Source organism: Oreochromis niloticus, linkage group LG9 (genome assembly GCF_001858045.2).
Source record: "Oreochromis niloticus isolate F11D_XX linkage group LG9, O_niloticus_UMD_NMBU, whole genome shotgun sequence".
Lineage (NCBI taxonomy): Eukaryota > Metazoa > Chordata > Actinopteri > Cichliformes > Cichlidae > Oreochromis > Oreochromis niloticus.
This window is the reverse complement of record NC_031974.2, coordinates 29,076,061-29,100,694: the sequence shown is the minus strand read 5'-3', so window position 1 is coordinate 29,100,694 and position 24,634 is coordinate 29,076,061. Positions and strand designations below refer to the sequence as shown.

Below are 24,634 nucleotides of genomic sequence, written 5' to 3'. Positions count from 1 at the left end.
AGCGTCTCTGTCACTCTCTCCTCAGCCAGAGGCTCCTCTGTTCCACCATCCTCCTGGAATGCTTTCTAGGACATCCAGCTGGAAGCTCCAGGCTTGGGGCCCAGCTATCAGTCAGACCCATGGCCCAGATCCCCTTCACCATGCTGGGCCTGAGGAAGGAGAGATGCAGGAGTGGCTGCTGGGAGAAAAGCTGTCCCTGTCTGTTCCCTGATGGGATCTGACAGCAGCCTGTAGGCTGTCAACGCATTCCTGCGCAGCTGCTTTTAAATCACAAATGGGACATCTGTAGTGTTTTTTGTGAGTCTGTGTGTGCGTAGGCCAGAGCACAAGTGTGCAACTGTGCCTTTGACGATGTGTGCGTGGGTGTGAACGTGTGCTTTGTGTGTATATAAATTATTCCGTCTCTGCTCCACATATGATGAAGTGGTTTTGCGTATATAAATGAGTGAAAGTGAACGCACGAGTCAGGCTTACTTTCCATTTTAGCAACTCTCCAGAGACGCAGCTCTGTCTCTCAACACTGTGCAGTCACAGCACTGAGGCTGATAAGGAAATGTTTAGCCAATTTCACCAGACTGTTGAAATGATTTGGAATCATCACGGGGCCACTGGGACATATCGAATGCATGGTGGAAAACTGGATTGTTTGTGCAGTGGCTAAGCTAACTGAAATACTTAGAGGATCGAGGGAGTGAAAGATCTTTGTGTGTGCTTTTGGTATTTAAGGACATGATTGCTGGTTTGATGAACTCTGTGTATGTACAAGATGGTGCTGATGAAGGTTGTACATGTTTTCTTACACGTGTGTTTGGAGACGTTTCACACGGCTTCTAGCGTGCACATTTTTTCTTCCACATGTGCTGACTACTATCTCTGCCTTACTAATGAATACAATCTGTCCTTTCAGATCCACGAACGGCTGCAGCACTATGAAGAGAGCAAGCCCGTCCCCGTCCTGGAAGGAGCTGCTCCTCTGGCACGTGACGTAAGTGTTTTAAAAAACTTGTTTAAAATGATTGATCTTTTTATTGGCTGGGAGGCAAATGAATCGATTAAAGCACCAAAAGCATGAGCATCTGTGATGCACAGATTGCAAATTTTTGGGCCACAATCTTTTTTGCATTCATTTTCAATACAAAGCTTTCTTTTGTGTTGGGTTGTCAGTCATAACATAACAAACTGAGAACTCTTGATAAACAGTGTCTGTAGTTAAACCTTCCTTTAGACAAGAATATTCCATTAAAAACACACACAGAGTCATAAATACACATTTTACATTATAATGTAAAGTAGCTTCAGGCTGTTTATCCTCTTTCACCTCTTCGTTTTCTAGACTTGGTCACTGTTATACAAACACTAGCCTCTGCCTACTCTGGACTCACTGCCTACCCTCACGACTGCTTTTGCTGCCCAAATGTCTAGTCATGCACCACCAAATCGGAAATCCAGCTCTTCGAAGACAGACTGATCATTTTCTTTGGGCACAGACTGGATAGAAGGACTCAGTCACATGCAGTCTGAGGATTGATGGGTGTGCTATGACAGATTATTTCAGCAGGCAAACTAAGATGGACCGAGTTAGCACGAGTCAGAAAGAACATGAACTCCAGCTAGAGGAAGTGTTATTGCAGTGTCACCTATTGCATACGGCCTCTCTTCATTAGTTAGCCTGTTAGGAGTCACTTCTGTCAGTAAATGAATAATAAGAGTAACAGCAGCAGCACTGATGAGGCTTTTCTTCCACTGGACTTGCAGCTCTCGTGAAGCTGCAAAAGATATTTAGCTTGATTTATTAACCAAATGTCTTGACATTTGTTACTGTATTGTTCATCTGCAATATTTATTCAAAGCCATATGTGAACATAAGTTTCCTCCTCTCTCTCTCTCTTGCACACACACACACACACACACACACACACACACACACACACACACACACACACACACACACACACCTGTGTAAACCCCAGAGTCAGGCTGGTGAGCCGAGAGGAGGAAAAGCACTTTTACTAGTGTGTGGTTTTGTTTGATATCCCCAGCTCTGTTTATTGTAATCAAAGTGCCTCCATCTATTCCACCCCTTCTAAAGAACCCGCAGCCATACATCATCTTAATTAGTACTGAGTCAAAGGAAAGACGAGAGAAAGGGGGCTGAAACTCTTGCAGTTGGTTGGGGAAAAGATCGAGGAGGGCAGAGCCCAAAGTGTCCTTAGTCTGTCACGAGAGGAAGGCCATCATGTGGTCCAGAGCGGTTTTCCTGACCTTTACAGGCTACAAGTATCATGGGAGGAGTCAGAATGTTCCATCCTTAGAGTTCACACACACCAGTCGAGATGACAGAAGTCCCAAACCGCCCCAGACCCTTAACCGAACCAGGATGGTTGAGTCTGAATGTGTAATATTCTCAAAAATACATTTTATAGCTCCTTTTCCTTCTGTGTGTTTGTTCTACCCTGCTGTTAGTACTGGCAATAGACATGGCTAACCAGATAACACCAGAACAAGAATTCCAGCATATTCAAGAACCTAAAAACAGAAGAGAAGGATCACTTATGTTTCTCTTTCCTAAGTCTTGCCTCTGCCTCCCCAGGCTGTGGCAAGAGTCCACAGATGGTTGAAGAGACCCCCAACTCTCATCATCTCAACATCTTCCTTACAGATTTTCTTTCTCATTCTTTTTGTCAAATTACAGACTTTCAAATTTATGCTTCCTGGTAAATGCCCCGCAAAGCGTCTCCCAGGGATTATCAGATATCAGGGTAAAGCTCAGAAACGGTGTATCAAAGCATCTCACAGCACACCGCAGTCCTGAGTCTCCCTTCCTCGGCTCAACCCAGAGCATTGTGGTATATTTTTAAAGCAGATTGTTTTTCACCCGTGTCACCGCTCCAAATGAACACTATTGAAGTGGTGGCTAAGGACTCAAGTGCAAGTGGAGAGATCTACAGTTAGATGAAATTCATCTCAGGCTTGGGTTTCGGTTAATGGAGGCTTAATTTATTGAGTAACATAAAATGACACTTCAACCTCCGTCTGGCCCCCGGCCGCACTGTCTAGAACTCCCAGCAGGTGACTGCCACCGCTCAAGTGAAACCAGCATGGCCCATCTCGCCTGAAACATGATCAATACTTGGCTCTGGGAAGAGTACTGTATTACATACATATAAAGACATGTCAGCTGGTGACTGCACACACTCTTCCATGAGTATGCACAGACACAATCACATCTCCACACACGGTCTTTCTCAAGCCTTCATCAAAAATGAAATAGAGGTACTCTTGCCTTATAATGGAATAAAAAAAAAATCACACTACTTTAATCAACAAAGGCAAATTAGCCTCGCACATGTTCCGATTTATCGATTCAATTAGACTATCAAATGTGAAAGCTAGACACACATCAGCAGTACGTTGAATGGCAACCCATAGTTCAAGTGATGGCCACTGATCTAGAACTGTATGGTTGTCATGGCTGACTTGTATCCTTCTCCCTGTTGGAGAATCCTTTTCCTCTTGTGGCTGACTTCCAAACATCTTCATACAAACTCTGCTGTTACTTGGACAGACCACTTGGTGCCATCAGAGAGCACTGGTCTGCATTTTATTCCTGCAGCATCAGATAGGAAAAATACAAACACAGAGAAAGGGTTCATCAGTGTCAAGTGGCTTTCATGTCAGTTTTTACTGTGAAGCGTTAGGTAGGTATAGTCTGTAAATGTGAAAGCACACTTTGAGAACAACAGCAATTAATATTGTATGATTGCCAGTAACATTATTCTAGGGTCTTTTTTTACAGGTTGACTAGATAATATTTCCACTGTCAACACATAAATAATGGAGGAATGAAAAGCTTTTTGTAGTATTAATCTATCCGTCTCTGACCTGATTGTACTGCTCATTCAGACATAAAAAGCAGTCAACACTACTGCACTACATGCTAATTAATGATAATAACAATAATAATTATGCATAGCTGAAAAGATTATCAAACAGTCAAACAGTTTATACTGTTGTCTGGGGAAAAGCTTAACTTGCATATCAGGAAGCTGTGTGGAGTGAAAGTACCTTTGAGAAAAATAATTATTAAAATAATCAATAATATCTAAAGTCAAATATATTGTGAGACCAACTATCTAATAGCTTTTTCACCTTTTCTTCCTTTACTAAAACTGCATGCTCAGTATTGTAGATTTCCCTCATGTTGCAAACCAGCTCTGACTCCTTAGGTGTACACATGGGATCTCTGGAACTGTCCTATGATGTCTCCCACAGGGATGTTGGAAGCAGATCATTGACTGAACTTGTTGCGGTGCATTCTGCAGATGCTTGATTGGATTGTAAACTGGGTTTGAAGGTAATTTTACAAACAGCAGTGTCAGGTACGGGTTTAGCTCATTGGAATGAGCAGGCAACCATATGCTGTATGGCCGACAGCGGCCGGCCTGGGTACTAGTCCGATCTGTGGCCCTTCGCCTGCATGTCTTACGCTCTCTCTCCCTCTGTTTTTCTGTCACTCTTCACTGTACCCTATCGAATAAAGCCAGAAAAAAAAAACAGCAGTGTCTGCCATAAGGTTTATGATATGCGCCCAAACTAAAATCCACATTCAGTTCAATCCACTCAATTCAAATTCAAACCACTTCAGTTTTATTTATATAGCAGCAAATAATAACAATAGTCAGCTGAAGGTAGTTTATAATATAAGGCAGAGACCCTAGAGTGAAAACTCCAATCAGCACTTGGCGATAGCGGGAAGGAAAAACTCCCTTTTAATAAGAAGAAAACGTCATCACAACCAGGCTCAGGGAGGAGCTATCTGTTGTGATCAAAGAACAATGGTCTTGTTCCAACATGCTGGAACATGACTGTGCACCAGTGCACAAAACAAGGTCCATTAAGACATGGATGAGAGAGTTTGGTGTGGAAGAACTGGACTGGCCTGTACAGAGTCCAGATCACACCCCCAATACAACACATTTGGGATGAATTAGAGCAGAGACTGTGAGCAAAACCTTCCTGTTCAACATCAGTTTCTGACCTCACAAATCTGGAATAATGGTCAGAAATTATCATAAACACACCCCCAAACCTTGTGGAAAGCCTTCAAAGAAAAGTTGATATATTGTTGCAAAGGGTGGGCAACATCGTATGGCAACACTATGGCTTTAGAACAGGATGTCACTCAAGCTCATATGGTAGATGAGCAAATACTTTTGGCAGTAAAGTGTAGATTGACATTAATGCCAGGACCTATTTTTCCCCATGCAGAAGATAGGATTAATATTCTATGATCTCTATTGTTGATTAAAATACAAAACCTTACCCAGTTCTGTTTAGCTCCAGTGACATACTAAGCATATTTTTAGAATGACCTCATTAATAGTAAATTTGTATCGAACACGTCATTACAGACCTTTTTATTCCTATTTAGAGTCTCTTTAAATTTGATTATTTGCATGAGAAAGAATTGCATATTAATATTTTCCTTTTTGATTTCATTTATCTAGGAGTGTGAAAGCCAGTATTTAGAGCGTGAGACTTTAAAATGTTTATTGAAACCCATAAAATATAATAATAGGAAAACATCTCGGTGCATGACTGTAAAATCTAATCAAAATGGTGCATTGGAGGGACTTCATGTTAAACGCTGATTGCAGTCAACCAGTATATTATTGATCAGTTACAGAATAAATACAGCCAATGTGCATTTTATTCATCATAGGAAATGAATGACGCAGCCTGGCTTTCAATATTACAAGGTTAGCAGTTTTAATAAATTTTAATACAAGATACCTGGAAGTAGGTTACATAAATGTGTTGGCAGATATGTATTAAAGTAATAAACCTTTAGCCATTGTAGGTAATGGGAGAGTTGTTGGGATCAAACATATCTAAACACCGCAGTATCTGCTTTGACATTTAACGAATGAAGTGCACGCAGTCTCAGAGGAGACCAGTATTATTGTTTGCCCCCTGCCTTGCTCTCTGTGAAGGTCTGACGGTTGGAAAATGTGATTCCATCATGGGAGTGTAAAGGTAGACAGAGGAATGTGTTGTCAAACATGCCCAATCTGCTCTTCATGCTGAGATATGGGACATCTTATTAGGAGAACACTGAGAACTGGAAATGTACAGGTTTCCGACTTTTTATGCCTCCTTCACTTGAAACAATGTTGAGGATATGGTATGTATCACCCCATCTATCTAGGTTTTCTTCTCTCCCTCAGTCTCGTATCCTACTTTTAGTCTCCTTTATTCTATTCAGATGTTTATTTTTCCTTCTTTTTAAAAATATTTTGAACATTTGATAAAGTGAAATAATGCAGGGTTGAGTGAATTTTCGCAAGAGTAACCTTGACCACTGTGACCATTAATTCTTGACATCTTCTGGACCCTTGAGGGTTGATCAGAACTAATGGAAATAATGAAAAGACCCCAACGCCTCCTTAGTGAAAAGCACATTTTGCTATAGTCAGAGTGACATAGCATCCTCCCAAACCCCAGCCTAACCTTCAGACCCCTGGGTTTACCTCTGCCTCACCTCTGTTTCCTTATACCCACACTGCAGGGATCTTTAGTCAAACAAACTCTGGGTTTTTCCAAACTCTATCATCATCTCACAGAACGCCACACGCGAAGGAGTTACTGATGTTTTTGGGAGATTTCCATGTTCAGTTTATCTGTATGTGATGACAGCATAGACACCAAAATGAGCAATGTGTTTCTTAACACTTTGTTACTGCTCCATGGCGAAACTCTCAATATACTTGGAGCAGCCAGCCATTATGTCTGTTGATTTCATTTACTCTTGGGTAACAGTTTTCCCTTATATATAGTTAGTTGCAGTTATTTAACCTAACATCACAAATTCACAATTATTTTTTAAATTACACCTAAAATTTCCAAGTTTCCAAGCTTTTAGTGGAAAACTGGTGAGAACAACCAGAGAGAAACCTCACACAGGGAAAGAGAGAAGGGACCCTGTATACTAAATAAACAGATATTTAGGACATAGATAAGGCAGAAGTAGAAGCAGTGCTTTACAGGACATATATAAAATGAGATGTAATATTAAGTAGAGTCCGTTACATACATTAGCTTTTATTGAAATCAAAAAACTTTACAACTCAAGAGGTAAACTACCCAAGGTATTTTCAGGGACTAAAACATTGGTTAACTTCCAGCTTTCCTGTAGTAATGGAAGTAAATTAAGCCATGAAAGCTAATGAAAATAATCCATACAGGTGACCCAGCTTTTGTTAATTAATTCTAAGCCCTTCATTTGCACAAGGATTACAGCCTATCACGCTGTTGGAATGAGCGGAAAACAGGCAAGTAAGAAAGGTTGAAGAATTAATTGGTCAGGAGTTCATCCCACAGCAAAAAAGTCGGTTTCAAATGAAGGAAGACAATCACGTCACCCAGATCAAGCTGTTTTAGAGAAATTGGACAGAAGTGTGAAAGCACAAGAGGAACACATTTTTGGTAAGTTGTGCAACCATTTCAGGACAAACTTTTCAAACAATGTTTTGTATATTGTAGGAAAAAACCACAAGTGTGTTTAACTGCTGAATGTTGATTAATAAGGTAGTATTCCTATTTACTGTAATTTTTATCAATCAAAATTCCTGCTTCATTGTTTTCGATAAACATGTTTCCAATAATTCGTCAGATAATATAGGATTTCAATGTAAAAAAAACAAAAACAAAAAAAGTAATTTTTGAGTAATTTTTTGTGTAACTTGTAATATGTTGTGAAAAATCAATAAGTCTTGTCCTACAGCCTGAACTCATGGATGTTGCAGTTGTCCAAAACAAAGACATAGTCAGTTTGCAGTGATGAAAGTATGGCTGTTCGTTTACCGTATTTTCCGCACTATAGGCGCCTTATAATCCGGTGCGCCTTATATATGAATTCTGGTTGTGCTTACTGGCCTCGAACCGATTTTATGTGGTTGTGCTCAAAAATCTGTCAAAAAATGTTGTTGTACGACTTTGGTAAGCTGATTGTTAGCTTGTAGTCAGGAGCCTCGCAGAGTAATCTGGGTCCCAAACTCCGCCCTCTTCAGGTCCCAAAGTCAAACGAACACTGCAGCATCACTGAGAGTTAAAAACTATCAAAATTCTTTCATCATTAATAAAATGATCAGCGTTGCTGCTTTACCAGGTGTAATAATTAAGTTTAACATACAGGCATTTCTGAAAAAAATAAATTGTGCAGCTCTGCTATCACTTCCAACATAAATGAAGACAGAAAACTAAACAGCCGTGACTTTTGTAGGGTTACTGAATTTGGACTAGCTGGTATATAATGATTTGTTACGTGATCGCTAGCAACACAGCTATGTTAGCATAACATAAACAGTGAAGCTGGAGGATGAACGCTAACTTTTTTACACTCTTTAAAAGTTAATGTGAGGGTTCCCAATGGTTAGGGGCAAATGCAATCGCAACGCAGGATGCTGTAAACGGACCAAACTTCAGTCAGGAGCACAACTGAGATAATTCATCCAGGATACGAGGTTAGTCATTAATATATTACAACAACATGGGAATAGAGCAGCTGCGAGAGAATTCATCATTAATGAATCAATGGTACGGAAGTGGAGGAAGCAAGAAGAATGAGTTGAGTAAAGTTTGACTTATCTGACTGTTTTGTTTCGCTTAATGCGCCTTATAATCCAGTGTATGAAAACAGACCTGTTCATTGACAGTGCGCCTTATAATCAGGTGTGCCTTATGGTCCGAAAAATGCGGTACTTCATTAAAGTAGCGGATGACTAATTTGATGACTAATCACTTCAGCTCTGCATTTTCATTCCTTAAATATTGCTACTTGAATTAGCTAAAGTAAAAGCAAAGCACACAAAGCAGTGATATGTAATGTTATCTCACCACACTCAAGAGAAGAAATATGTTTGTGCATATGTGTCATTAAGGCATTACTGCTAACTTTCCCTTCAGCCTACACTTATATGCATAAACCTGTGTCTGTAACTGCTACCAGCTCTCTTTGTTTAGTCGCTCATGATCCCAGTTCAGCACAGACAGATCTTTGTGTGGGATGGCTTGCTGCTCCTTTCCACACTCCAACCACGTCCAGGAGGATCTTCCATAAATCAGAGCACAGATGGAGGAGCGTGGCCTGGGCTTTAGAAGCAGAGTCACTCGTCTCAGAGCTACCACTCATTTATCATAATGTAGTTCAGCTCAGGCCCAGTGATCAGTGATGCTCTCAGAGCTCCCATTGTTTCCAGGTCTAACCGACTGTTTTCTTTAGTTCCTGAGATTCTCATTGAAAAATGATCTGGCACAATAGAACATTTATCAAAGGGCAGGTGCCAATAAGTGGGAGTTCTAGGACACATGACAAAGTGTGGCCTAGAACTCCCACTGTGATGTACCTAATTTAAGACAACATAACCTTTCCTGTCTGTTGCACAGGATCTCCTAAAACTACTACCACAGGCAGTACTCTTGAGTATCAAGCTGTACGTTTTACGTTTTAGAAAACCTTTACTTCGAGAGGGTATAATCTGCTGTTTGATCAAACCTTCCTCTCCTGATTCATAAAAGCTGATTTAGAATAATTTGAACTCTACATGATTTGGAGAGAATCAGGTTGGGATATTTTCCAAAGTTAAACAAAGATTGTCTTCTCACGTGTTCTCACCCCTGGAGATACACAGGGCATTTGTGTTTGGTGTGAATTCACAGCACAGTTAACTGCTTCATTCTCATACTGGTGATTTGTCCGAGTGATTTTTCATATTGCAGACTGCACGAATGCAACAACATTGAGAGTCTTCTCCAACCATGACATCCCAGTGTACGTCAGACCCAGCCAAACACTCAGACAAAAACTGGTTCATCCCAAAGACAAAACTCCTAAACACAAACTTAGCAACGTAGTATATGTTGTACAGTGTAGCGAGGAATGCTCAGACCTCTACATTGGAGAGACCAAACACCCCCTTCATAAACACATGGCACAACATAGAAGCGCCACCTCGACGGGAGAAGACTTGGCTGTCCATCTACATCTAAAGGCTAAAGGTCACTCTTTTGAGATCGCCAATGTTCACATTTTGGACAGAGAAGACACATGGAGTGAAAGAAGCCATTTATGTCCACTGTAAACGACCATCTTTGAACAGAGGTGGTGGTTTACAACACCAACTGTCTGCCACCAATAATCCAGTTTTGAGATCCTTTCCCAGACGCCTTAACGCCCACTGACATCCTGGGCCTGTTGACCTCAGGAAATCACATGATAGGGTGGGGCTAGGCTTCACAGTGTGTTCACCCGAAACCTTGGCTGATTGTGACCTACACCTGCTTTCACACCTTGGCTCATGTGATTAGGTAGAGGGTCAACCGGGGGTTCATGATCCCCTTGGGGGACACTCCCCAAGGACTGAAATCTGGGACTCTCCACAATTTGACCGTAGAACTGAAGAAGCTTCTGGGTTGAGAGGTGAAACGTCTTCAAGCAACTCTTAAACAAGTCCAGACGCTTTTCTTTCCAAGCTCTTTAGACTACCATGACCTGGATGACTGAGAACCTTCACAGACATATTTCAGACTGCTGTTGTCTTCTTGTCAAAGCATAAATCCAGTAAAACATCTTGAATGTTGAAAGCATGCTTAATGGTCGAGCACATTTTTGTGAACATTGTGTCCTTGACTTTTTTCAGGTGTCTGATGAGCTGGAAGGCAAATCAGCCAGTCAGGATGTCAAAGAGCTTCTTAAACTGCTGGCAAACCCACATGTAAAGGTGAGTTTGGCTTCTGTTCTTCATGGCTGGATTTGCTTATTTTGTACTGAGTAGATTTTAAAAAACTAAAACCACATATTCTCTTTGTGGAGGATTGTATTATTCCATCCAAAAAACAGCAAAGCATTTGGCAATTCTGGCTCTGGATCTTTGCTGTTTGCACAGCAGCCACATTAAAGCGTTACAATCATCGTGCTGTACACAAAATAACACGCCTGTTAGATCCAGGCCTTGTCTCGTTTTCTTGGCTGGCGTTGCTGACCTCGTTAGCCAGATGCAGACAGCTACAAAATAAATTTACACATTTTTATTTTCTAATGCATAACTGGGGCCATCCATCAGGGCCTCCAGGTGTCTCAGCCAGACAGAGCTGCCTTCACGACGGCAGGATAGAAGCAGAGTTGGACAGGCTCCGTTTTTAATGCGCTGTCGTCATGCTTGTTTGGGCTCTGCCAGAAACAACAGCTCTCTAGTGCTCCCCCAACATAGCACACACACACACACTTACAGTACATGCAAATATTCAATACCTATCAGTGTCAAACAGCAGGGATTCAAGAGATGGTGGTTCCCAAATGTGGATTTTTCAATGTCTGAGCTGGTAATTATGATTCATTTCCTAAATTCTCCAAACACATTAAGTAACGACATTAAGAACAACTACATTAATCTGTTCAAAGACACAAGTTTGGAGCATATGAACTGACAGGTGCTATAGGTACAGATACACATGTTGTTCATCACCAATCAACACACACACATATTGTGGACACACAGCCTCCATCTCAGAGGCAAATAGTTAGAATTTATCATTACTTTGCTCTCCTACTTTCCTACACGTGGACATCTCCTTTGTCTTTGTCAACCCCAAAATGAAGTGCATCGGCCAAGCATTACTGGTCTCGCCATGAAGCATGCTTGTGTCAGAAATTCTGTGTTTTTTTTATTTTAATTATGCTTACAGTGAAGGTATTTGTCATGGGAAAAGGTCAATCCATCAAAAACACGGTGCTTGTGAAAGTCATTGCTCAAGGAGCTTGGCGACCTCATCTGACAAGATGAGGAAAGGTGAAGACTGGAGAAGGGACCAGGTGTACTCACACAAGGTTTTCATAGTTTTTAACCATCAGATACCATCATGTCCTTTCAGTTTATGTGACTAATGGAATTTGATATTTTTTATATATCTATCTGACAGAAAATCATTATGATTTTCACATTGCGCATACAATGAGTGCTGTAATTGTCCAGCCATCTGCAACCTTTTGGATGGCTAATGGGTCATTTTTGTGATGGCCACTAATAACATTTGCTCATTATTTAAGACTAAAACGTCATCATCAGTCACAGTCCAAACCCTAAGTTCTTATTCCAACCTTCGTTTTTGGAGAAAACCAAAATGGACTTATTTTGGAAAGAAAAAAAAGCTTTTTATTTTAGAGTGAGTACAGTGGTCCTTCGCTATAATGCGGTTCACCTTTCGTAGCCTCACCATTTCGCATTTTTTTCTCATTCTATAATACTGGACTTATTTTTCTACGAAGGTTTGAACCTTGAGAGAGTTTAAACGAGAGAAAAGTGTGAAAATGTTCATGCCTGTCTGAGAAAAGTGTATAAAGTGTGTAGTGAGAGGTTTTACAGCCTTAAAACATCTAGAATAATTGTAAAAAATAAAGTTGGCTACTTCGCGGATTTCACCTATCGCGGGTTATTTTTAGAACGTAACTCCCGGGATAAATGACGGACCAGTGTACTTTCTTATTCTTTACTGAAATTAAAGGGCAACTCCTGAGCACCTAAAAGAGCTTAATCTCCAGTGGGTTTAAGTTTCTTGCAGTGATGTACTACTATATGTAGGATCACAAAACTTTATGAATCAAAAGCCATCATTCACTCAGAGCCACACGGCAGAGTATTTGGGCTATATTAAGAAAATGATCTGTTTCTCTAACTCATCTACATAAAACATTTTCTACAGGGTATAGCAGCAGTGGCACTTTGTCTACTGTAATCTGCACATTTTGACTTTTTTCTGGTAATTTTGACTTTATTCTAAAAATAATCAATAATATTTTTTTTCTTACTGTTGCTTAATACTCCTTTGTAGAACCATTGCAGTAGTTAAGATTTGATGGCATGACTCTTACTGGGACCACTGATTGGATTTTTCATTTTCATACTTGGAAAGTCAGGGACAGAGACTTAAGCTTAAAAAGAACACTATATATGAGACAGACCAGTTTGGTATCAGCTGAGCCATTATCTGATGTGGATTGGTAGCATAGACCGTATATAAACAGTAGACTTTGTGTCCAGGTAGTTTACAAGGGGAAGTTTCCAAAGAGAAAAAAAAAACCCAGCAGATGTGTAGATGTGTACACTATTATGGCCTCAGGGTATTAATGACTGATCTAATAGTATGTGGTGACATCACTGGATATGTGTACTGGTGGACAGAACTTGAAACATTTAGCCAGAGGGGATACCATGGTGCTTTTCAGCCTGGTTGAGTTCTTTTTAAACAAAACCCAATAAAACAAGATTTCCTGCTCACATCAGAAAACTGCCAGATGGGCAAGTCCATCCATTAACAAAAACATGATAGCTTCAAACATCTATTGTGATGTTCGGACTACCTGCTGTGGCTTTGTGCTTCAAGAGAGAAACAGTGGCACGTCTGCAGTGGCAAATCTCCAACTCTAGCGTTATCTATTCAGGAAGAGCCCCATAAGTATTTACTTGTTTCCACTCTGTCTATTTATTTTCTCTGCTCACTTGCTGTCATTCTTTTCACCCACCACCTCCAAACACTGTCGAGCTGCCTTCAGCTCCAGTGCAGAACGGGGTCAGCCAAACAATTCCCCACCAAACAATGGAAAATATTCTGCTACTGCTTCCTCCATTGCTGGCCAGTGCATTTTGGCAGACAGTTTAGCAGCACAAGCCAAAGGAGACAACCTGGAGAGGAGTGGCATTTTATCTCTGAACTAGGATTACAACCAACCATTTTTAAAGATTTCCTGGCTACGAGACACCACTGAAACACTTCTTAGAAGACATCCAGCACGTAAAGGAACCTGTTTATGGAGGTATTGCTCTATGATGCTACAAGTGGAAACATTTTACCTTTTAAAGTGAGATTCAGGAAGTAGCAGTTTAACAAAGAAACCACCAGCAGACTATTATTTTTATGTCAGCGTTCCTTTTGGTACTGCAAATACCGGGGGAAAAAAGGTGTCAGAAGCCCTCAGGGACTCCCTGTAACTATTGTCCTATACATGTTGAGCTATCAGCATTTGCATGTGTTCACAAACCTTTACTCTTGTGTTTTGGTACACGTTTATCACAATCCTGGGCTCCTGTATGTCAAAGTACCAAGTTACACACTCCGGCCATTTTGATCTGGAACACTGGGTCGACAATAAATTACCTTAGGCATCTTTGTTTAGAGGGAGGGACTGTTACATACTGAGGCATGAAGGCAGATTTTGTGAGTATTAACCCCCCCCAACCCCCCAAAACAATAATAAAAAAAAGCATAAAAAAACAAAACAAAACTAAAAGGTCATTTAAACTTTGCTGTCTTTCTTATCCATCTGTCTTCCTGGGCACTTGATACTGTATCAGCCAGCCTCAGTGTAAATCACAGGGATGTGGGTGTAAAACATAAGCAGATGGCTGCTGCCTTTGAATGGCGTCTCTGTGCGATAGTAACTGTATCACTCTTAATTATAGCTGAAATGATCCATTTCTAAGGTGGGGATATAAATCAGGCTCTTTAAAACTCCCCACTCTCTTTCTTTCGTTCTCTTTCCCTCTCTGCCTCAAATTTTGTCTTTTTATGATTTGCACATGCGAAAACAACTTTCACCTATATTAGCCCCCCTCAGCAAGACTAATATTGACAGTGATGAAAGTGCCAATTATCATGACCGGCTGTTTCCGCCCTCGTGTGTGGACTTGGGGTTGTGTATGCATTTTAGTAGAATGGGTTTGACTCAAATGGGCGCATGCTAAAGTTCAAGGCTCAGTGAAGATGTGTGTATCCCAGTTGGCCTACAGCAGTGCCTCCGAGGCAGAGCCTAACGGCAGGGTGCCTCCCTGCTTAGAGAAAACAGTTACCTTGCACCAATCCATATCCTGTAGCTTAAAAACGAGGCGGGCTGCGGACAGAGCCGGGGCTTTAATGAGAGGCCAGTGCCAGGAATGTATGGGCAGGTTTATTTAGTCAAGATCAGTGATCTGTTTTTCTAGGATCCCTATTATGCCTAATGAATACAAACATGAACTGAGAAAGACAGGGATGCCTGGAAAACAAGGATGGTTTTGCTTCCCTTCATCTTTCTTTCCTTCTCCCCACCCTTCTTCTTTCCTCTTTAGTTCCAGGAACTTTCCAAGGGCATAACTCTAGATTTGATTAGATGGCTAATCCACCAACACTGAGGCATAACAAGACCCACTAACACATATCAACCCAGTGAGGAAGCCTCCATGCAGAGACATGTGTGCATGTGCGTGTGTGTGTAAGTGACAGAAACATTTGTACCTGTGTAGCTGTACTCCATGTCAGCGGTCACCATACAGGGCATGTACCATGTGCTATCTATTAGCATACAGCTGTTTTTGCTACTTCCCAGAAAGTTTTTACAAGGAATTAGCTGTGGCTCTGTTACGGGTTGTTAGGCACAGCCTTAGGGGAGGATGTGGCAATGTGGAGCAATACTGGATTTAAGGAAGTGGCAATTGATGAGAAGACACTTAAAGGTCAGGATATTAGGCCTAGTGGATAGAGTTCTAAGAAAACAACAATCAGCAGGTTAGTGGAGGAACCACATTGTTGTTCTGTGGTACTCGATAATGTTTACGAAAGTAGTGATACCACAATTTATGAACTGGATTTGTTTTTTTTTTTCCTTAAAGTCCAAATTGTGTACGAGTTTGATTTATCTGTGCAGGTTGAAATTGGATAATGACATTCAAATACCAATGGAAATGGAATGTAAACAGCATCCAAAAAAGTGCTCAATCAACTGTCAAAACAGATATTTATTGATTCTGGGGACTACTGCTGCACATGGCTGTCGCACCCTGCTGAGAGAGTGATAGACGCTTGGCTGACCCTTATGTTTTTTCGACCTGGATCAGGTGCTGTGACTGACAGTCCAACACCATAAAGAGAGCTGCAACCCTACACGTGTCCAGCCTCAAACTAAAACCTTTCCCCAGATTTGCTGTCATCCTGCAGGCTGGCTTTTACCACAGGATGTTTTTGGAAAGCTAAGTGAAGTTGATACAGCTCCAAATTAAACTGGTTTTCTGGTAAAAAAAAAAAAGGGAAAGGAAAATAAAGAAAAACAAAAGATGGTGGCCTCAAAGTTAGAAGCTTTCATCTATAAATATATGCCTTGTATGCCTTGTGATATTTTATTCAGCTGTGAACATTGCACTGCTTCACTTCATTAGCTACAGCTTTGTTATTAAGTCTCATTTATTTATATCTACTTATGTATATGTAACATTACTGATCTCATCAAGTTTTTGAATAAACTGTAAAGGCAAACTCTCATTCCATGTCTGGATATGCTGATACTAACCTCATGTTTATCATCAAGCACAGGTTTGGGATCCAATTTCCATCCCTTTTGCTTTATTGTTCTCATCTGCAAACAGTTTTGTGTTCTAGCGTTCCAAGAGAATATTTCAATACCATAATGACAGCAAACCCAGACATACAATACAATGCAATATGTATATTTATGTACAGAGCGGACGAAAGCCAGGAAGACATTGTTAGCCCTGTTCTGAGAAATGAACAGAATGAATATTTTGTGGGGGAGGGGAATGCATGAAAGATAAAACTGAAGAGGAGCAAACAAGAATATAGAAAGGATTAATGGCATTTGAAAGGAGTCTAGACAAGAGGATTTAGAGAGAAAGCATTTCAAGGAGGAACGACGAGAATGAAAGGAGAAATCATAGAATTAAATATGTTCTCCTCTTGGAATATGAGTCAGTGTTTAATCATCTGGTCTCCACTGGGTTAGTTTAGAGTTGGAAAATTGTTTCTGGGAATTATCAATATAGGGTTATGGGAGGATTCACACGTACAGGTTTCAAACTTCTATGCTCTGACCTCTCAGTCCCTCCAAATAGGGTGTGATGAGGAAATGCAAAACCATTGTTTCACATTGCTGAGAAAAACTCATGTTTTCATCAGACTGAAGAATTTGAGCACTGCAACGAGGTATAACGCTGTTGTATATGAACAAAGTTAGTAACCAGCAGCAAGTTGAGCCCTGCTAAAAGCTAATTGAAGCTCTGTTAGTTTGATTGAGTAGTAACATTTGAGTTGTTGTTGTGACAGTAGTAACAGAGAAGTTGCCCCCCCCACCTTGAACTTTCCAACTTTTGGATTGCTTCTATTGATTATACAGGATTGTTCCTGCATAGATGTTTCAGCCAGAGCGAAACAGCCTGTAAAACAGATTTTCTTTACATATTTTGTTAATGATGGTTTTAATCAAAAGCAATTCTTATGTTGATGGATAATAAGGTAACACATACATTGCATTTACTTTGCAAAGGGCCAATTATGCTTATTATTGTTTTGCATTCCAAAGACCAATTCTAAGCCAAGAGAATCACAGCAAAGCCAAAGAAACATGATTAAACAGGTGGTTGGCACACCAAGAGTTTATCTAAAAGGCTTTATCTATAACATATTGGAATTATGTTATTATTCTATTTTTTATGTCCTATAAATAAGTTTGAACATCTTGAAAGCTAGTTTATAAATTGTATCAAGTTTTTTTCTGTATTTCCGAGCATATATTTGTGATATATGAATGCTAATTTTGAGAACACTTTAAGCTCTGAGTAAAGAGATCATCAGACTTCAGTGGTTAGTGGTCAGGACCTTCAAATCCAGTTCTCCTGGTGTTAATAATATCCAACTACAAACAACGAATAAAAATGATTCTTTAAGGATTCGGTGAAGTTTACAGGATACAGACGGTATTCTGGGGAGCTTGTCTGTGCATGGATCCCGGACACATAGCTCCAGTTGTGTCTCCTCCTCTCATCTGCTCCCATTTAGCAACATCTTGAATGCTGTACTGCAGCATGCTCCCATGTCATAAAACACACTGGTTCTCTTCTCACCATATCCTTCTCTTTCTTGCCTGTTTCTCTTGCTCTCCACCCCTCTACTTTTGTCTGGCGCTTTGGTTGGAAGATGTTTTTCTCACTTTTCCCCCCCTCCTAAACCACGGAAAAAGCAGCACGCGTCCAGCTGCATCTTGGTCCGGACACGCAGTTGTTAAATACTTTGAAAAATGAATGCCTCAATGGCATCATTCTCGTCTGCGTCCCGTCTCTTTTTATGTCTGCTCGTGAAAGTGTGAAATATCTAAGGCAGCTGAGAACTTCATTACTTTGAGCTTGCCGCTGAACAGTGAAGAACATCGCTTTTGAGTCTTCACCACCTTACCCTGCAAAGTGCTGATTTTGTGGTGGTCACATTGCCCCCCCTTCCCTTCCACTTGCAGCTCCTGCTGAGCAATGGTGCAGGGCGAGCCTGGGTTGCCTTTAATCAGAGAGATGTATGGAGGGAGAGCACGGGCCTAATGGCAATTAACGCTTGTTCATCTACAAGCTTTGGCCTTGAATGCTTTCAAATCCATCACCCAGCACATGAGGGAGACAACCCAATTCATAACCATCCTCCCTGCAGTCTGCAGTTTTTCTGTCCTGCTTAAAAAAGGAAGTGATAGATCGGACTCTTAATAGCATGCATGGCCATACTTTATTTAGCTAAGTGGACTGGGGTAAAGTTGAGGCCTTCATGGCTTGACAGATAACCCTTGCCTGTTATGTGTTTCCTCCCATAAATCCTATTTTCTCCTGTCTGTCCACGATGCAGTTGCCCAAAAGAAGTACGACCCAGAACTACCACCGCTGCCTGAAGACATCGATGATGATGAAGATTCTGTGAAAAGTATAAGATTGGTCAAGAATAAGGAGCCACTGGTAAGTAACTTTGTCAGTCATCTTCAGACATTATGTATTTGATTTGTATTTAAGAGTTTTTAGCAGTTTTTAAATGTTCCAGATACTTTTGCAGATGTTAACAGCTTATAATAAAATATTGTAGCCTAGAGGTATCTGATCTGCTTGTTGCTCTCAGCCTTTCTTCTACTGTCAACTTTCATTGAAGGTATAAAATCAACAGTGGGTGCATACATTTCTCTTCAAATCCTGTTATCTAGGCTTTGCTTGCTTAGCCCTGTATTTCCAGCTACCTCTCTTATCCACACAACAAGCTGAGCCAATACCATACATGCTTTTTGTGGGAATCCAGCCCACAACCTTGAAGTTGTAAGCACACCAAAACGGACCACAATTACCCTGCTCTTGGGCATGAGTATTTTGAGTCAGTCTAGGCTTGGTGTCTGCGATCAGCTTCCTCTTCTATCCTGGTCAGTGTTGCTCTCTGACTGTGACAAGTCTCTCATGTCCACGCTCTTTAGACATTGTCTCAAACATCAACAACCACCCATCTCTCTCCGCCTCGGGCCCCAAATCCACTCGGACATGTTGGCTGACATTCTCATTTTCACTCCACCCCTCAACATCCTCGGTGTCTGCATCGCCTGATGACTGCCATTCCTTGCATTCCTCATGCCTTGTCAGCCAGTCTGGCACATTTGGGAATGGGCTTCTGTAACGCCACCAAACCTGGTTGGTTTTCGTTGGATTATCTGAACTCATTTTTTTCCATGATAATGCCGATTGTCCCTTTGTTTTGAAGTTATTTTCTGTTAACTTAGTGTCCTCCAGCACATAAACACTCCACTACAAAAGTCCTCGATGGCCTTTGAAAAACCTCCTTCTGTCCTCTCAGCACTTTATTATGTTCTGAGGCCCTGCCCATCTTTGATCTGTGTCGGACATGTCCTGGCCCCGGCTGCCTCTATTTTCACTTTGTGGTTTTCACCCTGACCGCCATCTTGGCTCCAGGCCGGCGCGCTCCTCTCACCACACCCTGGGGGAAGGAGAACACACCTAAGCCATTTTTGGGTTCCTGCCTGTTGCATGTTCTCTGGAGCTGCTGAACGTAATAATGTGGCTTGGAGGAATTCTCGCTTTTTCCCTCTCACAACACACATTGTCGTGGATGCTTCCTGCTCTGGCTTCTCCCGAGCCCGTTGTTGGATCGCATTCCCTGAAACCATAAAGTGATTTACACCCGCCCTGGTCAGCTCAATCATCTAGGGGGTGTTATTCCATTACACGTCTTGATGTTTTTACTTTAACTGATTTGGTACCTTAAAATATCTGAAACACACATTTAATAATGTGTGATATTGTGTATTATTGCACAATACTGAAGGTGTTAATTATGCAGAGTATATTTTGCAGTCATATAGTGGTTAGTTTATAGGTTATGGGTAGACACTGGTTGCTGTGTCTGAAGTAAAAAAGTGCTGTGCCCCTAGTGTTTTTCTAAGAGGTCAGTACAAGGTTACTTTTATAAATTCATTGTGGCCCTTTATATTTGATCATTCGACTGTATTGCCACAATATTGTGGCAGCGGTGGCTCAACTTCCTACCAGTATATTTAATTTAGTTTATTCCCTACAGGCTCAAAAACAAAACAGGATACACTTTTTGTATTTATAGCAGGAAATCAATTCATTATAGGGTGTTTTTATCTGATACACAACTCCCAACCACACTGCATAAAAGTGCATTTCATTTTTTCAGGTAATAGTGTCAGCCATTGAAATTGTGGTTGCAACAAATTCCACAGCAGTGAGAAAATAAAACTCAAGAAATACAGTAACACGGTACACACTGCAGTAATGGGAAACAAGTTTCAGTCTGAAGTTGCAACACAGTGGTGCCCAAAGGACCCACAGGGAACAGCTGCTGCCCATAATCTCCCATGCTTATAATTTAGGCCTGACCATGGTGTGGACAACAGTAGGATTATAGTGCAGGGCACAGTTTATTCTGTGGATGCATGAAAGAAAACAATGAATACTGAAGGATGGCTTTTGTGGCTGTGAGACGTCCCAGAAATGGCACATGTTATGGCTTGTGTTTGGAGCCTACTATGGGAGCAAAGTCAAAGGAAACCTGAACACACTCTATTTTGGCTTCAATATTGAGCAAGAACAAGGATCCACACGCTTTTGGTCATGACTTTCATCTAAACATGAAAGTAAAACGTGTATTACTCAAACAGTTCACGAAGCAAGTAAAATACTGTAGCAAACTTGATGGACAGAACTACATTATCATCTACTATAGACATTTTGGCACCCAAAGCTAGTCTGCTTGTGAGTGCATGTACCCTTGCGAGTGTTACAGTTCTGCATTTACCCAACTACCTCTGGACTCTCATTTGTTATGTCTTTGAAGTGGATCTGGCCCGAATGACCAGTTAGATCTTACATTAAGGAAGCAGCCAGTCGCATAGATGTTCATGGAGAAGTCAAAGCCATTCCGGCATCCAATAAAAGAGAGGAAAAAACAAAAAACCTCTAATTGTTCTGGGTCTGCATTCACCGCTACACCAAATTGATTTAGATGTTGCCCTTTAACTTGCAATTTCATATAATCAGTCTGAAACTTGACATCATAACAACAGGGTTGTACAATATCTAATTTCCCTTACATCCCTCCTTATTTTGCTCTCTTTTATTTTCTCTGTCACATTTTGCCTCTTTCTTCCTGTTTCTCATTGTATAGCTCTGGATGACGCAGGGACTACAGTGTAGTTAGCACGAAGGCCTCTTGTACTCATGAGTTATTCATTAAGTAAATTGTGATTAGTGGAGTGGATTGTATTCAGTAGCTCTGATAAATTGCTATCCTTTCTTGGAACGTGACTTCATGACACATTTTAGAGAAACTGTAAAAAGTCTTCCCTCTCTTTGTGTTATACTCCTTGCTCTCCTGCTGCTGTCCCAAGTGGGCTGATTTATCAGCTCATATGTCGGGCCAGTGAAATAATTGGGTTTGGAGTACAGCATAAACATGTGCGCACATACAGATATATCAGCTCAACTGTGTCTTTTTATTGAAAGAATGTGTTATTTTGGATAAAGTTTCGGGGCTGTTTAGGTGGGGGTATAAATTGGAGTGTTGGAAGGGTTGCATCAGAGTCGAGTACGCGGCAGTGTAGCTGATATACTTGGGAAGTTTGCCTGCAGCGATAAAGGGCTCGAGTGCAGACTGAGTAATAGGAAAGCTGTAGACAAAAGTTGGAGGAAGTAGAATGCACTGGTGTTACACAATTTTTGTCTCTTAGCCCCCCTCCCAAAAGTCAGACAGGTCCATCAGTTTTGAGTTTGAGAGGCCTAAAACATTACCTTAACTGTTAGAAAGCAAGTATTTCAGTCAAGACCATTATTGTCAAAAGAAGATATTTCCATCCATCTATTTTCTACTGCTTATCTAGAGACAGCACTGTAAGCAGAGTTGTCAGTGTCTCCAGCTCTTCCAGAGGGAAACCGGTTATCCCAAGCCAGCCCTTAGGCACTACCCCTCCCCTGGTTTAGCCAAAAACTCCTCCGCTAGGACGTTTCTATCTAGAAGTGCAGCAGCAGCTTGACTCTGAGTCCCTCCTGAAAGACTGAGCGCTTCACTTTTAGCTCAGACACCCTTCAGACGGTCCATTTTTGCTGCTCTTGTCTTATTCTTTTGTTCGCTAACCATAGTTTGTGGCCATAAATGAGGGTAGGAACACAGGCCGTTAAAACACTGCACATGCCATGCCAGTCAGTATGTCAATCTCCCATTCTCTATTCATTCCTCACCCAGAATAGATGGACGCTGTTATTTCCAGCTGAGAGCCATGGCCTCAGACTTAGAGTGCTAATTGTTATTTGCACAGATGCTCAGATACTCAGTGTGTTACTGTTCAAGACATTTGATTTGATTTTTGTTTTTCTAGTATTTTTTTGTTCTGGTATCTCTTCTGGTATTTTAATCTTCTTCATATTCCTCATTGTTTAAATTGGTGGTTAAAAAACTCATTGAGTGACATTTCCTTGTTGTGGAGGAGTCACAGTGTCACCCCAAAGCATCCTGGAAAATCCAAAACGCCCACAGAAGGGCACACCACTGCTGCTTGGGGTGACCATCACTATGATGTGAGAACATTAGAGGTTGACAAGCCTGCTGTGGTCGTCTCTGTTCCTCTCATTTGGATAGACTGGAAGCTGTGTGATGCAGATGTGAATAGCAGACTTGGACATGCTCGCCACATTTGCCCCACTGTGCTCGCCTTAATTTTTTTACATCACGTGCTGGCTCGCTTAGTGCCACTCAGTCGGTGCCGGCTCTCATTGCTGTTGGAGGAACATTCATTTACTTCACCCACTAAGTTCATCTTTAGTTATACTCCTACTAGCACTCCATCCCTGTTTTTTTCTTGTTCCAGAGTTGAGTTCATGTTTTTCATCTGGTTTTACTATCAGGGCCACTTTTTTCAGTCAATCTTGCGTGTTTCAACGTTTTATAAAACCCTTTTTATTTAAGTTAATCTAAACTCATTGGGGTGTTTTAGAGTTCCTTATCTATGCTGTATTTACCTTCAGGTCAGAAGTATAGATTTTAAGGACCTTTCCACATTCCTGTTTTCTCAGTACTGGGGCAAAATTAGCACTCCCTCCATCCCATTCTCCTTTAAATCTTCCATTCCAGGTTGTTAGGCATCATTAGCAGCTATAAAATCCCCTCTGCCAGGAATGTGACAGGACCGATGTCAGGCTCTATCACTCTCTTCCCTCTCTTCCCTCTCTTCTTCCTTTTTTTCTGTCTGCTTTGTGTCGTTGCTCTCACAGGATTGCTTTTCCCATTACGATTAGATGTCATTGGGTGCAGTTTAGTGGAAACAGTAGACTTCAGAGTCCATGCCATCCAGTTGGCAATGCCAGTCTACATAATGTTCTGCCTGGCATCAGCTAGAACCAATCAATAAGGACATACCACTAGCGGGCCTGGCCACCCGGCCACACCAGCAATTGAATACCAGTGGATCAGCTGGACTTCTCATTACAGACCCACAAATAGTACTGGTTAGACTTCAGAGCTATAGTAACCGCTGCACAAATTAATGTAGAGGGCATTATTATTTTAAATGCTCAAATTACATGATTGATGTCTGTGGATTGTCTTTCCTTAATAAGGTAGCTGATTGTTGCATTGAGACAGGAAGGTCTTGTGATCGATTCAGTTCATGACGTAGTTGGTTTTCCATGAATGACACTCACTGGAATGAGCTGCTGGCAACTTGACATGCCATGCTTTTCTCATCTGTGGCAGACAGGCCTACTCTTCTCTCTGACACAATTAGGACGGTTGGATCATGGCTCCTCTGATTCCATTTGTCTGGAAGCCTTCATGAACACACTGATTCAGACAGCCAATGTCTGCCTCAACTGAGCCTGAACGGTATTCACGTTTAATTTGCACTGGTGTGAATGTACACAATTGCAGGTTTCCACAGTGAATATAGTGTGAGTGAAACTGCAAATCCTGGTTAGAAGTTCTTAATTGAGACCGTTATCGAATGAAGAGACTAGATAGATGTATATGTTTAACGAAAATGACTTTCCTGTTGTCTGTTTACATCAAAATGGTGAGCAAGTAATGACGCTGGCTGAGAATGAATGGGGAAGCTAATGAGATTCAAGCAGACAGCACACATGTTAGTGTTTTACAGATAAACCCATGTGCTTTAAAAGCAATACATCTTTTACTTGATGGATTGAGCCAGTGTCTTGGGGGTGCTGCAAAGGAAGATGGAGTACTTCACTGTGTCGTGGTGTGTGTCTGTGGTGAG

The 24,634-nt window shown here is 41.2% G+C and overlaps 2 long non-coding RNA genes across 2 annotated transcripts in view; one reads left to right on the top strand and one right to left on the bottom strand.

The window, feature by feature from the left end:
• The first annotated feature begins 910 nt into the window (after positions 1–910).
• LOC109203470 (uncharacterized) overlaps positions 911–24,634 on the top strand; it is a 79,503-nt gene continuing 55,779 nt past the window's right edge. The window contains exons 1-3 of the long non-coding RNA XR_002063243.2: positions 911–985; positions 10,698–10,778; positions 18,700–18,806. This is a non-coding gene — a long non-coding RNA (uncharacterized LOC109203470). The remainder of the gene's footprint in view (positions 986–10,697; positions 10,779–18,699; positions 18,807–24,634) is intronic.
• On the bottom strand, positions 1,908–11,352 carry LOC109203469 (uncharacterized). Its single transcript, XR_002063242.1, has 3 exons — positions 11,283–11,352; positions 9,970–9,974; positions 1,908–1,955 (listed from the first exon to the last, which is right to left on the bottom strand). It is a non-coding gene; the product is annotated as an uncharacterized LOC109203469 (long non-coding RNA).